General features: G+C 39.9%; 1 pseudogene across 1 annotated transcript; it reads left to right on the top strand.

The window, feature by feature from the left end:
* The first annotated feature begins 586 nt into the window (after nucleotides 1–586).
* Nucleotides 587–2,077, top strand: LOC147350436 (zinc finger matrin-type protein 2 pseudogene; annotated as a pseudogene). Its single transcript, XR_015148853.1, has one exon. The product of XR_015148853.1 is annotated as a zinc finger matrin-type protein 2 pseudogene (transcript).
* The last annotated feature ends 18,653 nt before the right edge of the window (nucleotides 2,078–20,730 follow it).

The raw sequence follows: 20,730 nt of genomic DNA, 5'->3' as shown, positions 1-20,730 counted from the left end.
ATTCTCCCCTGGTCAATTTCCACTGATTGAACCCTACATTGCTTTAAACCTCTTTCCTCCCTTTTTGTACTTTGCCATCCTACTGGTTTATGCAACATCTGAATTTCTTAGGGCTTTCTAAAATGAACTTATGAGGCTATGCCTCACCTCTTCACCTCTCTACCTTTACTTCTAGTCCTTTCCTAAGCACACAGACTTATCTGGTCTATTGAAAGAGTTTTGAAACTTTTTTCCAATAGGGAGCCTCAAACCGAGGATCCTAGTAGAATCTTTTTATTCCCAATGTGCTTATTCATAATTTTTACAGTGTTGTAATCGTTTCAGCCATACAACAATGTGAATCAGCCTTGATTATGTCTATATTCCCTCCCTCCCTAGCCTCCCTCCTCTCCCTCCCATCCCATCCCTCCAGGTCATCATGAAAGAGTTTTGAATTTTGAGCTTGAGAAAGTAACTCATTCTCTCAGAGCTTTGGTGTTCTTTACTGCAAAACTGTGGTATTGCTTAGGACACTTTTTATTATAGATATTAGAAACTCCCAATCAAAATGGCTAATTAATGAGGATATATTAAAATAATAAGTCTGGAGTGAAGATGGCGTCAGGCAGTGGGACAAAAAACTTGGACTTTCGCCGAAAGTGGGACAAAGATGAATATGAGAAGCTTGCCGAGAAGAGGCTCATGGAAGAGAGAGAAAAGAAGGATGGAAAACCAGTGCAGCCAGTTAAGCGAGAGCTTCTCCGGCATAGGGACTACAAGGTGGACCTGGAATCCAAACTTGGAAGACAATTGTCATTACCAAGACCACCCCACAGTCTGAGATGGGAGGATACTACTGCAGTGTCTGTGACTGTGTGGTGAAAGACTCCATTAACTTCCTGGATCACATTAATGGAAAGAAACATCAGCGAAACCTGGGCATGTCTATGCGTGTGGAACGTTCTACCTTGGATCAGGTGAAGAAATGTTTTGAAGTAAACAAGAAGAAGATGGAAGAGAAGCAGAAGGATTATGATTTTGAGGAAAGGATGAAAGAACTCAGAGAAGAGGAGGAAAAGGCCAAAGCCTACAAGAAAGAGAAGCAGAAGGAGAAGAAAAGGAGGGCTGAAGAGGACTTGACATTGGAGGAGGAGGATGAAATGGCAGCTGTGATGGGCTTCTCTGGCTTTGGTTCCACCAAGAAGAGTTACTGAGGCTTTCTATGCTTGGCTTTTTGCTGGGCCTAACTGTGTGTGTGTGGGCGTCATTTTGGGGGAGGTACTGGGGAAAGTCAGTAAGAGTGGCAATGGGGAGGGCTAGAGGGTGGGTGTTTCTGGTTTTCCTCCACCTTGGGAGAGAGCACAGAATGCAAAGGAACATGCTGTGGCATATTCCTTCAGCCTCAGTACATCACTGGAGACACAGGACCTCTGACCATCTGATTTCCCAATAAAGAAAAACCCCTCTTCTTAGGCTGCTTTCCCGAAACTCCCCTTGCATCTTTCCCTCTTCATCTGTCCATCTCTTATCTGAGCATCCTACATTTATCCTGTGTTCTGCCTTTGTTTTAATTTTGACTCAGCCTACAGCAGAAGGGTTCTCTGGGTCCCCAGTTTCCAGTTGACAGTATATCCTTGACTCCCCCCACCCCCCAACCTCTCTACATCTCCCCTGTGGTTCTCTGGCCACCTGTGCATGCATGTGTACTTCTGCCTGGATCTGTGGTATGTGCGGGTGCATGTGCATGAATCTGTCACATAGAGGGAGCCTGAGCTAGAGCCTCAAGAGCATTGCTGCCTTGGGGCCTGGTGTTCTCAGCTTCTTCAGAGCATGTAACAGGAAATTAAATGGGATGAGTGGTGTGGTTTTTGTCTGGTGAGTTTGTTAACTTTTGTTCTTCATATGTAAACTCTGTTCAGCTTTTCCTTTTTGTTTCATTTTATTGAGGATTACCCTGTTTTTGTCTTCCTTGTAAGCAGGCTCTTGGAAGAACCTGTTTGATGCAAAAAAGAAAAAGGAAAAAACCTCATATGGGAGCCCTTGGGTCTCAGAGGCTGTTCAACATGTATAATAAATGGCATTGACTGGGCCTATTTCACACATACACAAAAATAATAATAATAATAATAATAATAAGTCTGAAGGTAATACAATTTTAGTTCTGGTAAATTTGGTGGCTAAGTGCTGTCATCAAGATCCATGCTCCTTCTATCCTTCCATCTTGCTACATGCAGTGTGTTCTCCTCTGGCTAATTCCAATCTTCATGGCTTCAGGATGGCTGACACTGCTCCAGGCATCACAGATAGACATGAAAATGTCCACCGGCAAAAGAGGGACTCCTTCTCAAAAGGTTCTTTCAAAAAAAAAAAAGTAAACATTTTCTAGAAGGTCCTCAGATTTCCTCTCACATTTCATTTTCCAGGAGTCTATCATGACCTTATTTAAGTCAGTCCCTGACAAGAGGTATTCAGATTGGTTAAGACCAGTGCTCTCAAACTAGTTATGTATCAGAATCACTTGTAGGACTTGTTAAAACACAGATTTATTGATTCTATCCCTACAGTTTCTGATTCAGTAGGTCGGATGCTGTTGTTTAGTCACTAAGTTTTGTCTGACTCTTTGTGATGCCATGGACTGTAGTCTGCCATGCTCCTCTGTCTATGGGATTTCCTAGGCAAGAATACTGGAGTGGGTTGCCATTTCCTTCTCCAGGGGATCTTCCCAACCCGGGGTTCAAACCCATGTCTCTTGCATTGGCAAGTGGAGAATCCAGGGAAGCCCAGGTCTGATGTAAGGCCACACAATTTCCTTTTCTAACAAATTCTCAGATGACACTGATGTTGTTGGTTGAGACCACAGTTAAGGAACCACTTACTGGCTTAGGAAAACCTTAGCCCTGGGATAGAAGTTGAGGCTGGGGCCCATATAGGGCAGGTAGTTTCCCTTAGGGATTTGTTATTAAGAAGGGAAAGGTAGGTAATCACAAATGTCCTGCTATGGGAACTATAATCCCTAATTCAGGATTGTCCTATGGGTTACAGATAATACATGTAAATTACCCATATGAGTAACTGCTACTATTATTGTTATTATTGATTCTGTTATAGACACTGTATTATAGATTCTTTCAATTTTACTTGCAAATTTGATAAGTATACTCTTCCATTTTATTCAGATCATCGATAATATATTGGACACACCAAGGGCAGATGGAGAATTCTGAAAATTTCACTAGAGATTTCCCAGATCACCAATATCGGTTCACTAAACAAAAATGCTTATGATTAAGTTTTTAGTGATTTCACTTAACTGAACTGCCATCTAGTCTTATTTTTCCATCTTATCCAAAAGAATATCTTAAGAGACTATAAAATAATTGGTTTCAGGTTTGCCTATACATCTCTATAGAAAAAATATAGAGTGAACTGTATGTTCTAGCATTTTATTAATAGTTGTACCTAACATTCATATGGGGCTTTCCTGGTGGCTCAGACAGTAAAGTATCTGCCTGCAGCATGGGAGACTAGTTCAATTCTTGGCTCAGAAAGATCTCCTGAAGAAGGGGACAGCGACTCACTCCGGTATTCTTGCCTGGAGAATTCCATGGACATAGAGTGCTTATCCTATCTGAGATACTGTTCAAATTGTTTTATTGTATATGAGTAGGTATGATTATTATCACTATTTCATGGAGCAGAAAACTGAGGCATAAAGAAGTTAGATAGCTTGCTCAAAGCCATGCAACTGGCAAAAGGAGGTAAAAGGATTCCAATCTATCCCAATGTAATCTCTGCTAATAGGCACAAAGACACATACACAGTACAATCACAGAAAATGGCCGTGGTCATAATCTAGTAATACTGGTACCTGAAATGCTCTCTCACACATACGCATACATACACATCTGCCTTATTCAGTTCGGCTTTTAAATGTTACACATTTTAGTAGGGTAATCTATTAAAATTGTTTAACAAGCCACAGTGTGTGGGACAATCTCTATGTATCAATGCTCAGTGAACCACTGTACTGAAAGGCTTATCATCATGGATTACAGACCTATTATACATGGAGAAGTGTATTTTAATATTGGTGCTTAATTAATACTTTAGTAAATATTTAGAGTAGAAATATTTACAAATATTTGCAACAACTTTTGCAGAGTTTCACGATTGGTTAGAATGGAAACAAAATAGCATGGATGGTAGCTGTGAGAACAGGAATGTGCATTATACTAATTAGACGTGCTGAAACGCTAGCATGGTTTTGTCCTATTTTTATAAGGAAGTGACCAAAACTACCAACTAAATAAAAAAGTTCTTTATTTGAAGTTAGGGACAATCTTCAATGTATTTTGTCCCTTGGCTCTATTTTGAGGACTTTTCTGTGTCTGGCCTCTGATTGAACTTATTTTATCTCCTGACCACTAGTTTGTTCTCTGTAACTTGACTGGGAGGCTTGCTTCCCTAGACAGAAAACTGATTAGCGGTTTGTGAGCTCCCCAGATTTTCCTGGCCCTGAATTTTAGCAAATCTAGGGCGTCTTGGCAGAGGGTTTAGGCCTGGCTACCTGGCTGTCATCTCTGTATCTCTGTCACATTGCGTTAGGTCTGTTATACCAGTAGGTGTCATACTGGGCTGCACTTTCCCACAGAAATACATCAGGTAGAAATTCAGAATTCCTGTGCTATAAACTCTGAAAATAGAGCGCTCTACCATACAGAAGCAGGAAGTTGTACTATCTTAATTATGAATGCATCAGGTATGAAGGCCTTTCTCTCTTCCCAGGTCTCTCATAGAGCTTACACACAGCATTAGGGTTGTTCATCTAGGCAGCTGGTCTGCTTTCCTTAATGGGGTCAGGAACATGGGTATTTGATGAGACTCCCTTTGCTGTGCTAGGGCTGAGGTTGCCTTCCTAAAGGAAGCAGGCATTTAACTCCATGGTTCTCCGTCTAGAGTGTCCATCAGGATAACTGGGAGGGCTGCTTATCCCAGGGTTGGAGGCGGGGCAGGGATTCTTGCCCCTCCCCCCCCACCAACCACCACCCAAGAGCTTCTGAATTTGTGTTTCTGATGAATTCCCAGGTGATGTTGGGAGCAAATTCTGAAAGGCCCTGCTTTAACTTCAGGCTCTGTTTTTACTTGGCAGACTTTCCCAGTTGGATATATTAGGTTTGCCCTGTTCCCTTTTTCATTTTAAACTGCCCAGCACTTGCAGCTTTGGGAAGTAGCTCACATTAAGAAGACTTCTTAAAAATAAGAGCATGAGATAAAGAGTCACACTTCAGGTATTCTGTTGCAAGTTAAGATTTTGGATACAAGTAATAGAAAGGATTTTAGTTAACTTAGTGTAGTGGATACCATGGGGCTTCCAGCCAGATTCCCTCTTCCAGGCAATGAACTTGTTCTGTAATAGCTGCAAATGCTGTGGATAATCTAACCCACTAATGCAGGATAGGTAAGAGATGCAGGTTCCATCCCTGGTTTGGGAAGATCCACTAGAGAAAGACATGGCAACCCACTCCAGTCTTCTTGCCTAGAGAATCCCATGGGTAGAGCAGCCTGGGAGACTACAGTCCATTGGCTTGCACAGAGTCAGACAAGACTGAAGCGACATAGCATGTATACATGCATGCACGCATGCTGTGGATAACGACTTATGGCTGTTACCTTCTTCAGAGAATTGCCTTTGACTAGTGAGAGCCACTTCTCCCAGAGACATCTAGGAAGTTTCACACCTATCTCCCCTTCATCTATTTTGGGGTAAATAAAATATATTAAAGATAGTTTCACTTGTTTCTTTTTGCACATGTGGCCAATATTATATTCCTATTGGGTCACACTGGTCTAGAGCCTTCAGAGGTACACGGGTCAGGCCAAGGCTAGATTCTGTTTGAGACCACATATATGCTGAAGAAATCAAGACTTGATGATTAAAAGGCTCAGGACAGCTGTGCAATGGAGAGTCATGACTTTTTAGACAGTTTCAGTGTCTGAACCCACCTGCACCCAGAATCCATCAGCTAAAGAAGAGGCTCCATCCCCATGAGGAAGGACCTTACAATACTATGGCAGGAGTGTGCAGTGATGTAGTCATTTGATTCTCCCAATCCTCTGCCAAATTACACTGCTGCTGCTGCTGCTGCTGCTAAGTCACTTCTGTCATGTCCAACTCTGCATGACCCCATAGACGGCAGCCCACCAGGCTCCCCCGTCCCTGGGATTCTCCAGGCAAGAACACTGGAGTGGGTTGCCATTTCCTTCTCCGATGCATGAAAGTGAAATCGTTCAGTCGTGTCCGACTCTTAGCTACCCCATGGACTACAGCCCTCCAGGCTCCTCCATACATGGGATTTTCCAGGCAAGAGTACTAGAGTGGGGTGCCATTGCCTTCTCCGCCAAATGACACTAGCAACCATTTATTTACAGGGTAAAAATAAACCAGAGAAAAGAGAATACCCACACCTTTTGATGGGTCTTGATACAGGGACCGAATTAACATACGGAAGGGTACTCAAAGTGCCATCATTGACTTCCTGTTAGAATAGAGACCTATCAGGGCCCAGAAATAAATGGCGCTCTAGCCCACATCTATCTCAAGGAGGGTCCGTTAGGTCCACGGACATACCTGGTGGCCATGTCTCTGGTTTCTAAGTGTATATTCATAATGGAGCCTTCAAAGTGTGTTCTTTGTCCCATTAAATCCAACTTATTGTACCAGGAAAGGCCAAGTAGAAGCCCTAAAAGTGTCCCCAACCTACCTTTACCAACACAGTGAGTCAAATCACCATTTATTCCACTAACAAAACATTGTAAAGCAACCATACTCTGATAAAAATTTAAAAAACAAACAAACAAAAAATCACCAAGCAAACGAAATGCCAATAAAACCCAACTCATTCCAGGGAAGATTATAGAGATTTAGCACCACACTCAAAGACTGCAAAGAGTTGGACACGACTGAAGAGACTGAGCACATGGCATGGAAGCTGAAGTACCCTAAGACATCCTCTCAGAAGTAAAGGACCAGGATGTTGTACCCCGTGCCTCCTACCATTAAGAGAGAAGCAAAATGTTTGGTAATCCTCTTTGGTGTTTGGGGTAGCACTTGAGAATACTGCTATGACCATTGTATGCGTGAAGTGAATGTCTGCTAATTTTGAGTGGGGTCGAAGACAGGAAAAGCCCGCCGCAGACTGGGGCTGAAATACAAGCAGCCCTGACACTGGAGTCATAGGCATGAGCGTATTAGAAGCACCTGTGGTCGAAAAGGAGGCCACTAGAAAAGTCCTAGTAGGAGAGTTGTAGGCACAACCCCAGAAATTAAAACAGAGCTGCTTACTTTTTGACTCTCCACAAGGGAATGCAGCTCTGGTAATACCTTGATTTTATTCTGGTGGGACTGTGTTGGACTTGTGACCCCCAGAAATATACAAAAATAAATTTACGTTGTTTACACCATGGAAATTGTGGTACTTTGTTACATAGCTCAGAGACAACAAGTACACTGGACTTTGCTGGCCTTTATCACCTTTTTTGCAAAGTAGGAATAATTCCATCTTCCTTTCCTACAGAGAACAAAAGGAGACATCACATGGGGTAATGCTTGGAAAACTTTAAAATGCTGGGCAAACAATAGGTATTATTAGATTTAGAACCAGTTGAAGTGATACTATCAGAAGATGTCTTGTTCTTGCAAATAGGCAATTACACTGATTGTTCCTAATGCTTGAAAATGCAATAAAGTAAAGGAAATAAATTATTTAAAACTCTGTTTTGGTACATCAACACTTGACAATATCTAAACCTAATGAGGTCACTTGAGTAAACATAGAAAGCTCTGTTAGTGAAGATTATATACATGTCACAACGGGAATAGAAGACAGAAGAACTGAACTATTGCTATTTTAATATATGAGTAAGCACTTAAACACAAGCAGAAGCAAAAGACCAAACTCCGTAACAGGTAGATGAAAAAGCCGTGATTTCTTTCCAATTCCTGGTTTTACAAGCCTACAAGCATTTCAGTTTTTAGACCCTTGAGGTTGCCCGTGCAATCTGTAAAATTAATCTCTCTTCAGTGGAACTAACTTCAATAGCTTCCTTGCAGGGAATATTCCCTGACTACGATGCTCAACCATATAAACCTGATTTTAATATATATATATTTTAATATAGCTCTTGGCCTGACAGAATGAAAAGTTAATATGTGATTCCTAAAATGTGTGATTCCTAAAATCTAAATAGCAGATCCCATCTCCATTTACTTTATCGAGTCTGATTTTATTGTGCTGATTCTCAAGCACCAATAGGTGCTTGTATTGTCAGTCTCTTGGCCTCGATTTCTTAATTGCCAAAGTAATGCAAAATAGCTGTTTATTTCTTATACATGGTTAATTATGTTGCCTCATTTATTTTAGAAGGGACCACAGAGCTTGTTTAGATAGGTGGATGGGCCACCTCTTTGCTTTTGAGGATAATTATTTCCAAAGAAGGTTTTAAAATATAGGCCACTTTGTTCTGAGTTTTTTAAAAAAGACAATCAGATCTATATGGTTGAGCATCGTAGTCAGGGACTATTCACTGCAAGGAAGCTATTCAAGTTAGTTCCACTGAAGAGATTAATTTTACAGATTGCACAGGCAACGTCAAGGGTCTAAAATCTGAAATGCTTGTAGGCTTGTAAAACCAGGAATTGGAAAGAAATCATGGCTTTTTCATCTACCTATTACGGAGTTTGGTTTTTGCTTCTGCTTGTGTCTAAGTGCTTACTCATTCCTTTTTGCTTCTCACTACTACAGATCTCCTTTCTCTGCTTAATTGTCAGCAAGCATAGAGCTAAAAATGACTGCCTCAGGACAGCCTCTATGTCTATTGAGGTTGCACATATCACTGTATTTCCCCATACCACTTCTTAGTGTAAAATAAGTATAGAGAATATGTTTGATTACTAGCTGGTTAGAGGATTGGATACTTAAAGTCTGATACTTAAAGCACACTCCTAGTTCAATGAGCTGTGGTGTTGAGGTCACAGGGTACGAACTCAGCTGCGGTGGTCTGCAACTAGAACCAGGTAGCTCTCAGAGAAGAAGGCAACAGGGAGGCAGACGCCTCTACACGTCTCTTATATTTAATCATACCTAGCACTTTCGTTCCTTTACCTGAAGGATGAGTCCAGTTAGGTTTGTGCCCTTGACCAAGGTTTATCACTATTTAGCTTCAAAGCGTTACATATTGCCTCCTTTCATGAGAGTAAATGAATACAGTGAGTACAATCTCATATATCGAAAAGACTTTTCACAAATATTGTTGAAAGTAACAAAATCACTGCAGATGGTGACTGCAGCCATGAAATTAAAAGACACTTACTCCTTGGAGGGAAAGTTATGACCAACCTAGATAGCATATTGAAAAGCAGAGACATTACTTTGCCAACAAAGGTTCATCTAGTCAAGGCTATGGTTTTTCCAGTGGTCACGTATGGATGTGAGATTTGGACTGTGAAGAAAGCTGAGCGCCAAAGAATTGATGCTTTTGAACTGTGGTGTTGGAGAAGACTCTTGAGAGTCCCTTGGACTGCAAGGAGATCCAACCAGTCCATTCTAAAGATCAGCCCTGGGTGTTCTTTGGAAGGAATGATGCTAAAGCTGAAACTCCAGTACTTTGGCCACCTCATGCAAAGAGTTGACTCATTGGAAAAGACTGATGCTGGGAGAGATTGGGGGCAGGAGGAAAAGGGGACGACAGAGGATGAGATGGCTGGATGGCATCACTGACTCGATGGACATGAGTTTGAGCAAACTCCGGGGGATGGTGATGGACAGGGAAGCCTAGTGTGCTGCAATTCATGGGGTCACAAAGCGTCGGACACGACTGAGAGACTGAACTGAACTGAACTGAACAAAATTTTGTCCTTTGTGAGTTTATAATCGTAATTTTTCTACAGTTACTTCCATAAAGCTAGGAATAATATCTGTTCATAGCTGGGGTTATACCAAGGTTGTTTATTTGATTTCCCTTGAAGAAAGACTGCTTCCCAGATGGCTCAGTGGGTAAAGAATCTGCCTGCAATGCAGGAGCCACAGGAGACTTCAGTGCAATCCCTGGGTCAGGAAGATCCCCTGGAAAAGGACATGGCAACCCATTCCAGTACTCTTGCTTGGGAAATTCCATGGACAGAGGAGTCTGGCAGGCCACAGTCCATGTCATTGCAAAGAGTTGGACATGACTGAGCACAACAAGGCCAGGAGTGGGAGGTGGGGTTTGGGGGTGAGGGGGCAGTCCTTGAGGAAGGACTGGGCCTTCCCAGGTGGTGCTAGTGGTAAAGAACCCATCTGCCAATGCAAGAGTCACAGAAGATGAAGGTTTGATCCCTGGGTTGGGAAGATCCCCTGGTGGGTGGCATGGTAACCCACTCCAGTGCTCTCACCTAGAGAATGCCATGGACAGGGGAGCCTGGTGGGCTATAGTCCGTAGGGTCACAAAGAGTTGGACATGTCTGAAGTGACTTAGCATGCATGCACAAGGAAGAACTGATGTAATGCCTGTCATCTTGGGCTATCTTGATGACTAAGTGGATGTATTTTTCTGCTTTCTGATGGTAGTTTCTGGGACACATAATATTTCCTTCAAATACATATTGATCTATAACTAGTAAATCAAGGAAAGGACTTTTAACTTAGCAATAAAAATCTGAGTTCACAGAATCTAAAAACATAATGCCGAAGCAAAAATCTTAATTTCCCATTGCAGGGAAAGTTTGTGTTATCTGTGGTATTTCATTAAGAAGAACATAAATGTTCTTGTCAGCAGTGCAACTAGAAATGTTTGTGAGCCTGGTAGCATTGTGGAAAGTATCTCTTAGGTTGCTTAAGTTCTAGAATTCTAATTAATTTGAAGTTTATAGAGAAATTTATTACAAAAAGATTGATAATACAAGTTAGAGGCTCAGTGTATTAAACAAAATCATGAAGGACTGGTCCAGGATAAAAGACTGACAAAACTGACAACATCAGGTTGTCTGAAGTTGCTTTCACTGTGGTTTATTTCTGGGCCAGTAAACGAGATAAATGACATTAAGGATACAAATGATCGAGTTGATGCAGTTACTTGCATGTCTGGTTTTTCATGGAAGTAACTGACATTCAATATGCATAGAAGGATACATAGACTGAGCAATCCAAAGGTCAGGAAAGCAAAGAAACTCTACTGTAGCTTTTTTATTTTTTGGCTGGGGAAAAGACTAAAATTATTACTTGCTGTCACCTTGGTTATATAGCATCATGTTCTATTTCTTAGTCACCAGGCATTCAATATACTTATTCACGTTCTACCACATTACACTATTTTTTCTTTCATTTTTAACTTCAGGAAACTGTGGTCATGAAAAAAAAATCCCCAAACATTATTGCCACGCTCTCTATTAGACCACAGTCTGGAGCCAGAATGAATCAGATCCAGTTCTGCTAACCTGTGGGAGATGTGACAAATTATTTAACTTCTTTTTGTCTCAGCTTATTCAACTTTAAAAGATGAAGTAAAAAAACTTTTGCTTTCCAATATGATCTAAAATGGTATTAGGCAAATTCTCTTGCAAGAAACAACTATAATACTGTAAACATGTATGAAGCATCTGTTTAGGGGTACTGGACAATAGACAAGAGAAGCTGTGGTCCTTGAGTGGAGGAAAACATAGCTTTCTGTTTGGGGTAGAAACTTTCCAAACTGTGGTTCTCATAAGAGGAATTCGACAGAGACCGACACATTTAGCTGTGCCAAAGAAACAAGGAAAGATTTGAGAGTGCTGAGGTGAGTGAAATTTGTAAGAAAGAAGATTAGAAGGGGTTATGCACACAATAAGATATATAAATATGCATATGGATCTCCTTGAATATTTGACTGAATATTCAGATGTATAAGATTAGAGCAAGACCTAGAAAAGAGCAGCTATCAGGGAACTGTGAGCCAAATATGATTTTATGTGAGCTGAATATATTACCCTGTTCTGGGAGACACTGGGATTGGAGTTAGTATAGACACTTCACTGAAAACCCTGGAGATTCCATTGATATCACAGAAAAAACACTTAGGAGTAGGGCTTATCTAGTCTTATAGTAAGGGAGAGTCTAGATGCTCTTACAAAGACTAAAACAAAAAGTTTCAAAAGCATCATGTTGTTGCATCCATATATTAACTGCTTGACAGAATAAATCTCGACAGTGTGTAAAGTAAGACAAATTCAAGCTCCCCAAACTGTATCATTCAAAATGTTTGGCACATAGAAAAATCAAGGACATGTAATTTATAACCATGAGAATAATTAATAGAGATCCAGAGGTGAGACATGTGTTGAAATTAGTATATGAGCACTTTAAAACTGCTGTTCAAATATATCTGAGGATTTAAAAGAAAATAGTCATAATATTTATATAGGGAATCTCAACAGAGAAATGAAAACTATTAAAAAAAACAGACATTTTTGAAAGAAAAAATATAACATCTGAAATGAAAATTTTCCTGAAAAAGAATTTGAAAAAATAATGATTAAAGTTCCCCAAATTTGATAAAAAATATTATCAACCCACAGCGAAGACACTTAACAAATCCCAAGAATTTAAGGTTAAACATAAAGAAAACCATATCTAGGCTCATTATAGTCAATTTGGTAAAATTCAAAGATAAAGGGGAAAATCTTTTTAAAAAAACTGGAACAAGAGATTGTGAAGATTGTGTACATATATATATGAACAATGAGAATAATCTGTACTTTTCATCAGAAATAATGCAAGCCACAAGACATTGCATCTACATTGTTAAAGTCCTAAAAGAAAACCATCAACATGGATAGACAGATAGATCAATGGAACAGAATAGGAAATCTTGTAATAGAACCCATACCACAGCTAAATTGTTTCCATTGTTAGTTTTGGAATCAGACATGAAAGCAATTGAGGCAAGGAAAGGTTTTTTTTTTTTGCTAAATGACAATTGAATCACTGAATCTCTATATAAAAAAAATTAGATAAACTTTGACACCTGCCTTGCAACATACTTAAAAAAGAAAAAAAAAATAAGTCAAGATGAATCATAAACCAAAACATAAAAGTTAAATCTATAAACTTTCTAGAATAAAACAGGAGAATATCTTCCTTACCTTGGTGTAAGAAAAGTCTTATACAGAATACCACAAGCATTCACACTGAAAGATAAAAGACAATTTGCTACTGCTGCTGCTGCTAAGTCGCTTCAGTCGTATCTGACTCTGTGCGACCCCATAGACGGCAGCCCACCAGGCTCCCCCATCCCTGGGATTCTCCAGGCAAGAACACTGGAGTGGGTTGCCATTGCCTTCTCCTAAAAGACTAGTTAGGCCTCCTCAAAACGCAAAACTTTTACTCATTAAAACCCTTCATTAACATAGTGAATAGCTAAACACACACAGGAAGAAATTATTGACAAACATCCCACTGGCCAAGGGCTTGTATTTATGATATGAAGTAATTCCCACCATTCAAAAATAATAATACAAAAAACCTCAATTATAAACAGACAAAGAACAGGCACTTCACAGGGGAAGAATACAAATGACTAGTAAGCAAATGAAAATATGTTCCATATTACTATTTATCAGGGAAATAAAAATTGAAAGCAAAATGTGGTATCACTGCATATCTATAAGCATGGTTACATTTTAAAGGGTAACAAAACCAAATATTGATGAGGCTATGCGACAACTGCAAAATACAATATTGGTGGGAATGTTAAATGATACAATCACTTTGGGAAAATATTTGGTAGTTCCTATAAAGTAAAACAAACACCTAACCTATGGCCCAACAATTCCAATTTCATTGCAAGAGAACTGAAATCATATGTTCATGAAAAGATCTGTACAAGATTATTGACAGCAGTTTTGTTCACAGTAACTCACAACTGGAAATATCACAAATGTCTATCAATAAGAAAATTGGAAAACAAATCGTGGTATATTCACATGGCAATTCACTGTTTATGTATGTTACTAAATGGATGAATCTCAAAACCATTATTCTGAGCAAAAGAAGCCAGACACAAAAGAACACATATCATATCACTCCATTTATAAGTAGTTCTAGAACAGGGTTAACTCAAGAATGGTGATAGAAGTCAGAAGAGTGGCTGATTCTGGAGATGGTTCAGGAAAAGAGGACTTGGGTATCAGGGAAAGTTTTGGGATGATGGACTCTTTTGTATGTTGCACACATCTGTCTAAACTCATTTTGCTTTTATTTAAAGTTTTTTTTATGTGACCTTTTTAAAAGTCTTCACTGAATTTGTTACAATGTTGCTCCTGTTTTACCATTTGGTTTTTTGGCCACAAGGCATGTGGGACCTTGGCACCCCCAGCAGGGATCAAACACTCACCAACTGCATTGGAAAGCGAAGTCTTAACCATTAGACTGCCAGGGAGGTCCCATAAACTAATTTTTCTTTATGCATGTTATACTTTAAATTGAAAAAGAAAAGAAACAGATGTAATACTAGTAACTGCTTTATAAGGGTGTTGTGGAAATGGAGTAAGTATATATAGAGGTCATGTATGGATATGAGAGTTGGACTGTGAAGAAGGCTGAGGGCCGAAGAATTGATGCTTTTGAACTGTGGTGTTGGAGAAGACTCTTGAGAGTCCCTTGGACTGCAAGGAGATCCAACCAGTCCATTCTGAAGGAGATCAGCCCTGGGATTTCCTTGGAAGGAATGATGCTAAAGCTGAAACTCCAGTACTTTGGCCACCTCATGTGAAGAGTTGACTCATTGGAAAAGACTCTGTTGCTGGGAGGGATTGGGGGCAGGAGGAGAAGGGGACGACAGAGGATGAGATGGCTGGATGGCATCACTGACTTGATGGACGTGAGTCTCAGTGAACTCTGGGAGTTGGTGATGGACAGGGAGGCCTGGCGTGCTGCGATTCATGGGGTCGCAAAGAGTCGGACAGGACTGAGCGACTGATCTGATCTGATCTGATATATAGAGGTAGAGGAGAAGAGGGGGAGAGGGAGGGAGAGAGAAGAAGAGAAAGAGAAAGAGAGGGGAGAGAGTGAGGACAACCTTACAATAGCACCTAAAAATTGTCAGTACTAAATAAGCATTAGAAATTATTATTATAATTCATGTTGTTAGTTCTAATGTGCCATTCATCTAATGTCCTATTAGTGGTTCTGCACAAATGTTCAAAGCATGGATTATATTTCAGAATTTTGGAATTATACCTCACATTTCATAGAATGAGACTCTTCTGGTATTATTCAGCTCCACTATTAAAAAGGCATTGCAGCTGTTTCTACTCCTGAAACCTCGTGACACTCTGCAAATTCCCCATCTGTGCTTCCCTGCCAGCTGACTTCTAAATGGCTGCAAGTTTTCCTTGCCATTCAATTATCGAGAATTTTAATGCAAGTAATTAATCCCTTGATCAAATGGTATAGAATTAGACTGCTTTGATTGTTGCCTTCCCTCAAGAGATCTTAAGCTTCCACAGAATATAACATTTAAAGTACATTTAAACAAAACATGGGGTGGTTTAGAAACAGGTTTTGTGTTAATATCTTCAAAATCCATAGCCCAAAGCATTCATCCGATGAAACAAAAATACTCTTTTGCCCGAATTTTTTGGGGAATTGCTTCATCTACACAGTGCAGAGGTGCCAATATTTCAGCTAAATAGTAGGATGAAAATAACGGAGAGTTACCTTCTTCAAGCGACAAATAGAAACCAAACATTAACGGTGGCGATGATACTGAATACTGGGGTAGTTTATTCTTTAAAAGAATTTTGGTTTTTACCCCTCTGGCTTGAGAAGAAAATATCCACTGACAGATGCTGACAACTGAAATGTAAATGGTAAAATTAGAGGGTTGAAGATAACTGTTCTAACCTATCATTGACAGTGGGAGTCAGTTGAACATGATTTCTTGGGTCTTATCTGTTTTTGTAGTGATTTCAAAGATGACAATATTCTGTCCCAGGACATTCTTACAGAGAAGACAGTAGCTCAGAATTAAGATCACAGGACACTTAACAAAAAAAGACCACAGGAAACTAAGGACTAAAGTAATTCATTAAATTAGGAAAAACAAAGCCACACTCTAACTTGAATGTGGTTTGGTATAATAATTCCACTTTCCTTAGCAACTAGATGTAACGTAATGTCCACCAGTTGGCTGGCAGTAGCTTCAGTACCTGAGAAGGCAATGGCACCCCACTCCAGTACTCTTGCCTGGAAAATCCCATGGATGGAGGAGCCTGGTAGGCTGCAGTCCATGGGGTCGCTGGGATTCGGATACGACTGAGTGACTTCCCTTTCACTTTCCACTTTCATGCATTGGAGAAGGCAATGGCACCCCACTCCAGTACTCTTGCCTGGAGAATCCCATGGATGGAGGAGCCTGGTGGGCTATAGTCCATGGGGGCGCTAAGAGCTGGGCACGACTGAAGCGACTTAGCAGCAGCAGCTTCATTACCCCAATTCCACATAATTACTGTGTTTGATCAAGCAGAGCTGAACTAACAGCTGATCCAGATATTAGTCTGTGCTCCCATTTTAGCTAAAAAAGTTTACAAGGTACGCATTTTCTTTTTTCCCTTCCACTGCATAGAACATGGCATTTCATACTATATTTACAGTGTTGAACAGTAATCCGTTACTGCAATCTTGTGAGGCTGCAAAGAACAAAGAGCTGTATTTGGGACGTTAAGAAGGGCAATTCTAAAGACACACACACACACGCACACATATATATATACACATATATATATATGTATATATATAGGTAAAACTAGAAGAGTATTCTGGGAAAGAGGAGTCAGGGGCTTATAATGACAAAAACCATAAGGTTGTTAAAGGTATCTGGCAAAGATTCTGATTGACTCTGATGCAGGAAAGAAATATTTTTCCTTAGGGTATAGGCTATCATTAGTTATTTAAGGTAAAATCCAATCAGTAGGCAGGCCATTATGAGTTATTTTAGGGTAAAGGGCCAATAAGTATCTTGAGTTTCTGGAACATTGGGCAGAGGTTCTAAATGCCAGTGTTAGGAAAATAAGTGGTCAAATTTCAGATTTTGTCTGGCCTGAGATGTGTGTAAGCCACACTTCATCAAGGGCCTCCTGGATCCATTTTAGAAAGCTTTCTTAGCAATATTAATGTCACTTTTATTTTCCTTTCATAGTAGTCAAAGAGCTTTTGAAGTTAGACACCACATTAGATATGCAACTGAGTAGGAAATGGCAACCCACTCCAGTATTTTTGCCTGGAAAATCCCACATAAAGAGGAGACTGGTGGGATACAGTCCATGGGGTTGCAAATAGTCAAACACAACCTCATGCACATGCACGCATGCATGATATGGAAGACTTTGTCAAGAGGTAAGGTTAGCAACTGTACCATAATTTGAACATTCTTTGGCATTGCCCTTCTTTGGGATTGGAATGAAAACTGACCTTTTCCAGTCTTGTGGCCACTGCTGAGTTTTCCAAATTTGCTGGCACACCGAGCACAGATAATAGCATCATCTTTTAGGATTTGAAATAGCTCAGCTGGAATTCCATCACCTCCGCCAGCTTTGTTTGTGGTAATGCTTCCTAAGGCCCACTTCACACTCCAGGATGTCTGGCTCTCACCATCGTGGTTATCTGGGTCATTAAGACCTTTTCTGTAGCTGGACTTACACAAGGCAGGGGAACCAGAGATCAAATTGCCAACATCTGTTGGATCATAGAAAAAACAAGGGAACTCAAAAGAAAAATCTATTTCTGCTTCATTGACTATGCTAAAGTCTTTGACTAAGTGGATCACAGAAAACTGTGGAAAATTCTTAAAGAGATGGGAATAAAAGACCATCTTACCTGTCCCCTGAGAAACCTGTATGCAGGTTACGAAGGCAACAATGAAACCAGATATGAAACAATGGATTGGTTCCAAATTTGGAAAGGAGTACATCAAAGTTGTATATTGTCACCCTGCTTATTTAACTTACATGCAGAGTACATCATGTGAAATTTCTTTCTGGATGAGCTACAAGCTGAAATCAAGATTGGCAGGAGAAATAACAACCTCAGATAGGCAGATGACACCACTGTTATGGCAGAATATGAAGAGGAACTGAACAGCCTCTTGATGAAGGTGAAAGAGGAGAGTGAAAAAGCTGGCTTAAAAATCAACATTCCGAAAATTAAGATCAAGGCATCCGAAGCCATCACTTCAAGGCAGATAGATGGGGAAAAAGTGGAAATAGTGACAGATTTTATTTTGGGGGGCTCCAAAATCACTGTGGACAGTGATTGCAATCATGAAATTAAAAGATGCTTGCTCCTTGGAAGAAAAGCTATGACAAACCTAGATAGTGTATTAGGAAGCAGAGACATCATTTTGCTGATAAAGATCTGGATAATCGAAACTATGGTTTTTCCAGTAGTCATGTATGGATGTGAGAGTTGGACCATAAAGAAGGCTGAGCACTGAAGAACTGGTGCTTTCAAACTGTGGTGCTGGAAAAGACTCTTGAGAGTCCCTTGGACAGCAAGAAGATCAAACCAGTTCATCCTAAATGAAATTAGTCCTGAATATTCATTGGAAGGACTGATGCTGAAGCTGATGTGAAGAGCTGACTCATTGGGAAAGACATGGATGTTGGAAATATTGAAGGCAGGAGGAGAAGGGGGCAACAGAAGATGAGATGGTTGGATGTCATCACTGACTCAATGGACATGAGTTTGAGTAAACTCAGGGAGACAGTGAAGGAGAGGGAAGCCCAAAGAGTCAGACACGACTGAGCGACTGAATAACAACAGCATGGTTAGGAAGACTTCTTACAATTGTAACTTTTAGTCCTTGGAATTGCTCTTAATGAAGAGATTTAGTTAAAGAAATATATTTTCTAGAATAGATTCCAATGTTTGAGTGAAATATTTTGTCTCTTTTCCTAGAACTTGTCCTGGATCTACTTTTCATGGGAAAACTTCTAATGAGAAGATTCTCAAAAAGTCCAGGTTTAGAAATATTAAACAAGAGATGTGTATTGCTCCTCCAAACAAAGGGGATACCAGAAATTTAATCCATAAAAGTTATTTTATCCTAAAATAATGTTATCTCTTTTTGGAGTGCTTTTGTTGGTAAGTTACTTTTTCACTCATAACATCATTCAGGCAATAATTTGTCTGACTCTTTTAGCATTAAATTAGGATAGCTCTTGAAATTCTTCAAATGGTTGATACAAGTGGCTCATTTAAAATATTCCTGCAAACCTAAAAACCAATTTCAGGCAAAATCAACATACCAGCCCCCAAACACCCATCCATCCAACCGGTTGACCAACAAACTGATAAAAGTACATTTACATTCATCAACTTTTCACGCATTTATAAGGCCATTCACAGTTATACCTACCTAATACTAAATTGTATGAAAACTGTTTAGATAAAGAAAGAAACAAGTAACAAAATAAAACTAAATAGACCAAAAAAAAAAAAAAATCCTGTTGAACAAATACCCTATAGTGTAAATCCCTGACGTGAAGCTGTTGATTATCAAGGCATCCATTTCAAAGACATCTGTCTGGAATAAACATTGCCAGCTATATGTCACAGCTACTAGTAAAACAACTAGACAAGGAACCAGGCTGCCTCCTCCCAAGACGTTGCCCTTCTAGAAAACCCTGGGTAACTTGGATAACTGACCACTTAATTGATTCCACTTTTCACTTCCCATTTCCTAATTCTCACCCTTAGGTCTTAAATTAACCAATAAAAAATTAAATCATGAAAACCCTGGGCATCCCTTGTACCCCAATAAAAGCAGAGCCCCAGGTCCACAAACTTCCCTCTCTCTCTCCCCTTGATCTCACTGTATGGCCTTGGTTGTGCTGGGTATCTTCTAGTACCTGTGAGTAATAAGCCGTCTCTCATAGTTCCCTGGTGGTTTATGTTGAAGTCCACCTTGCAATTATAATAAGAACCAGTAGGACTGGTCCAGCCACAACACTGGCTCCAGAGCAGGCAATATCTATGGGGCCTTGCCACAGGTAGTTTGGATCTAGGTAAGTGTCCCAGGCATTACTAGCTGATAACAGCACTATAGTGTAACTATTCATTGGCAGAGACACACAGGACACATACTCCTAAAGAAGTTTGTTTCTATTGTTTTTTTCCAAAAATCAAAGAAAAAAAGTTTTTTTAAAAGTTCACTAAATTTTATGCAAAATTCAACACAAAATTGCTTTGAGTATGTGTGTTCCAGTAATTGTAATAGAGAAATTTCTCATTGCTTGGCAAATATAATTTAAGTATCTAACAAATTTATAAAGGCCATACATACATTTATAAGGCTTCCCAGGTGGCTAAGTAGCAAAGAATCCACCTGCCAATGCAGGAGACATGAGTTTGATTCTTGGTTTGTGAAGATCCCCTGAAGGAGGAAATGGTCACACACTCCAGTATTCTTGCCTAGAGAAGCCCATGGACAGAGGAACCTGGTGGGCTGCAGTCTGTGTGGTTGTGAAGAGTCAGACCCCACTGAGCTACTGAGCACATACATTTGTAAAAAAAAAATCTTTTTTGACATAGTATATCATTTCTTTTAATTGAGGTAGAATTGACATATTAATTTCAGATGTATGGTATAATGATTTGGTATTTGTATGCACTGCAAAATGATCATCACAATAAGTCTAGTTTCCCTGTATCACCATACAAAGTTACAAATTTACAATACAAC

Source organism: Bos grunniens, chromosome 20, assembly GCF_055505025.1.
Source record: "Bos grunniens cultivar Pamir isolate PY7600 chromosome 20, Bosgru_T2T1.0, whole genome shotgun sequence".
NCBI lineage: Eukaryota > Metazoa > Chordata > Mammalia > Artiodactyla > Bovidae > Bos > Bos grunniens.
Note: the sequence above shows the minus strand (reverse complement) of the source record. Positions and strands in the feature narration are given on the sequence as shown.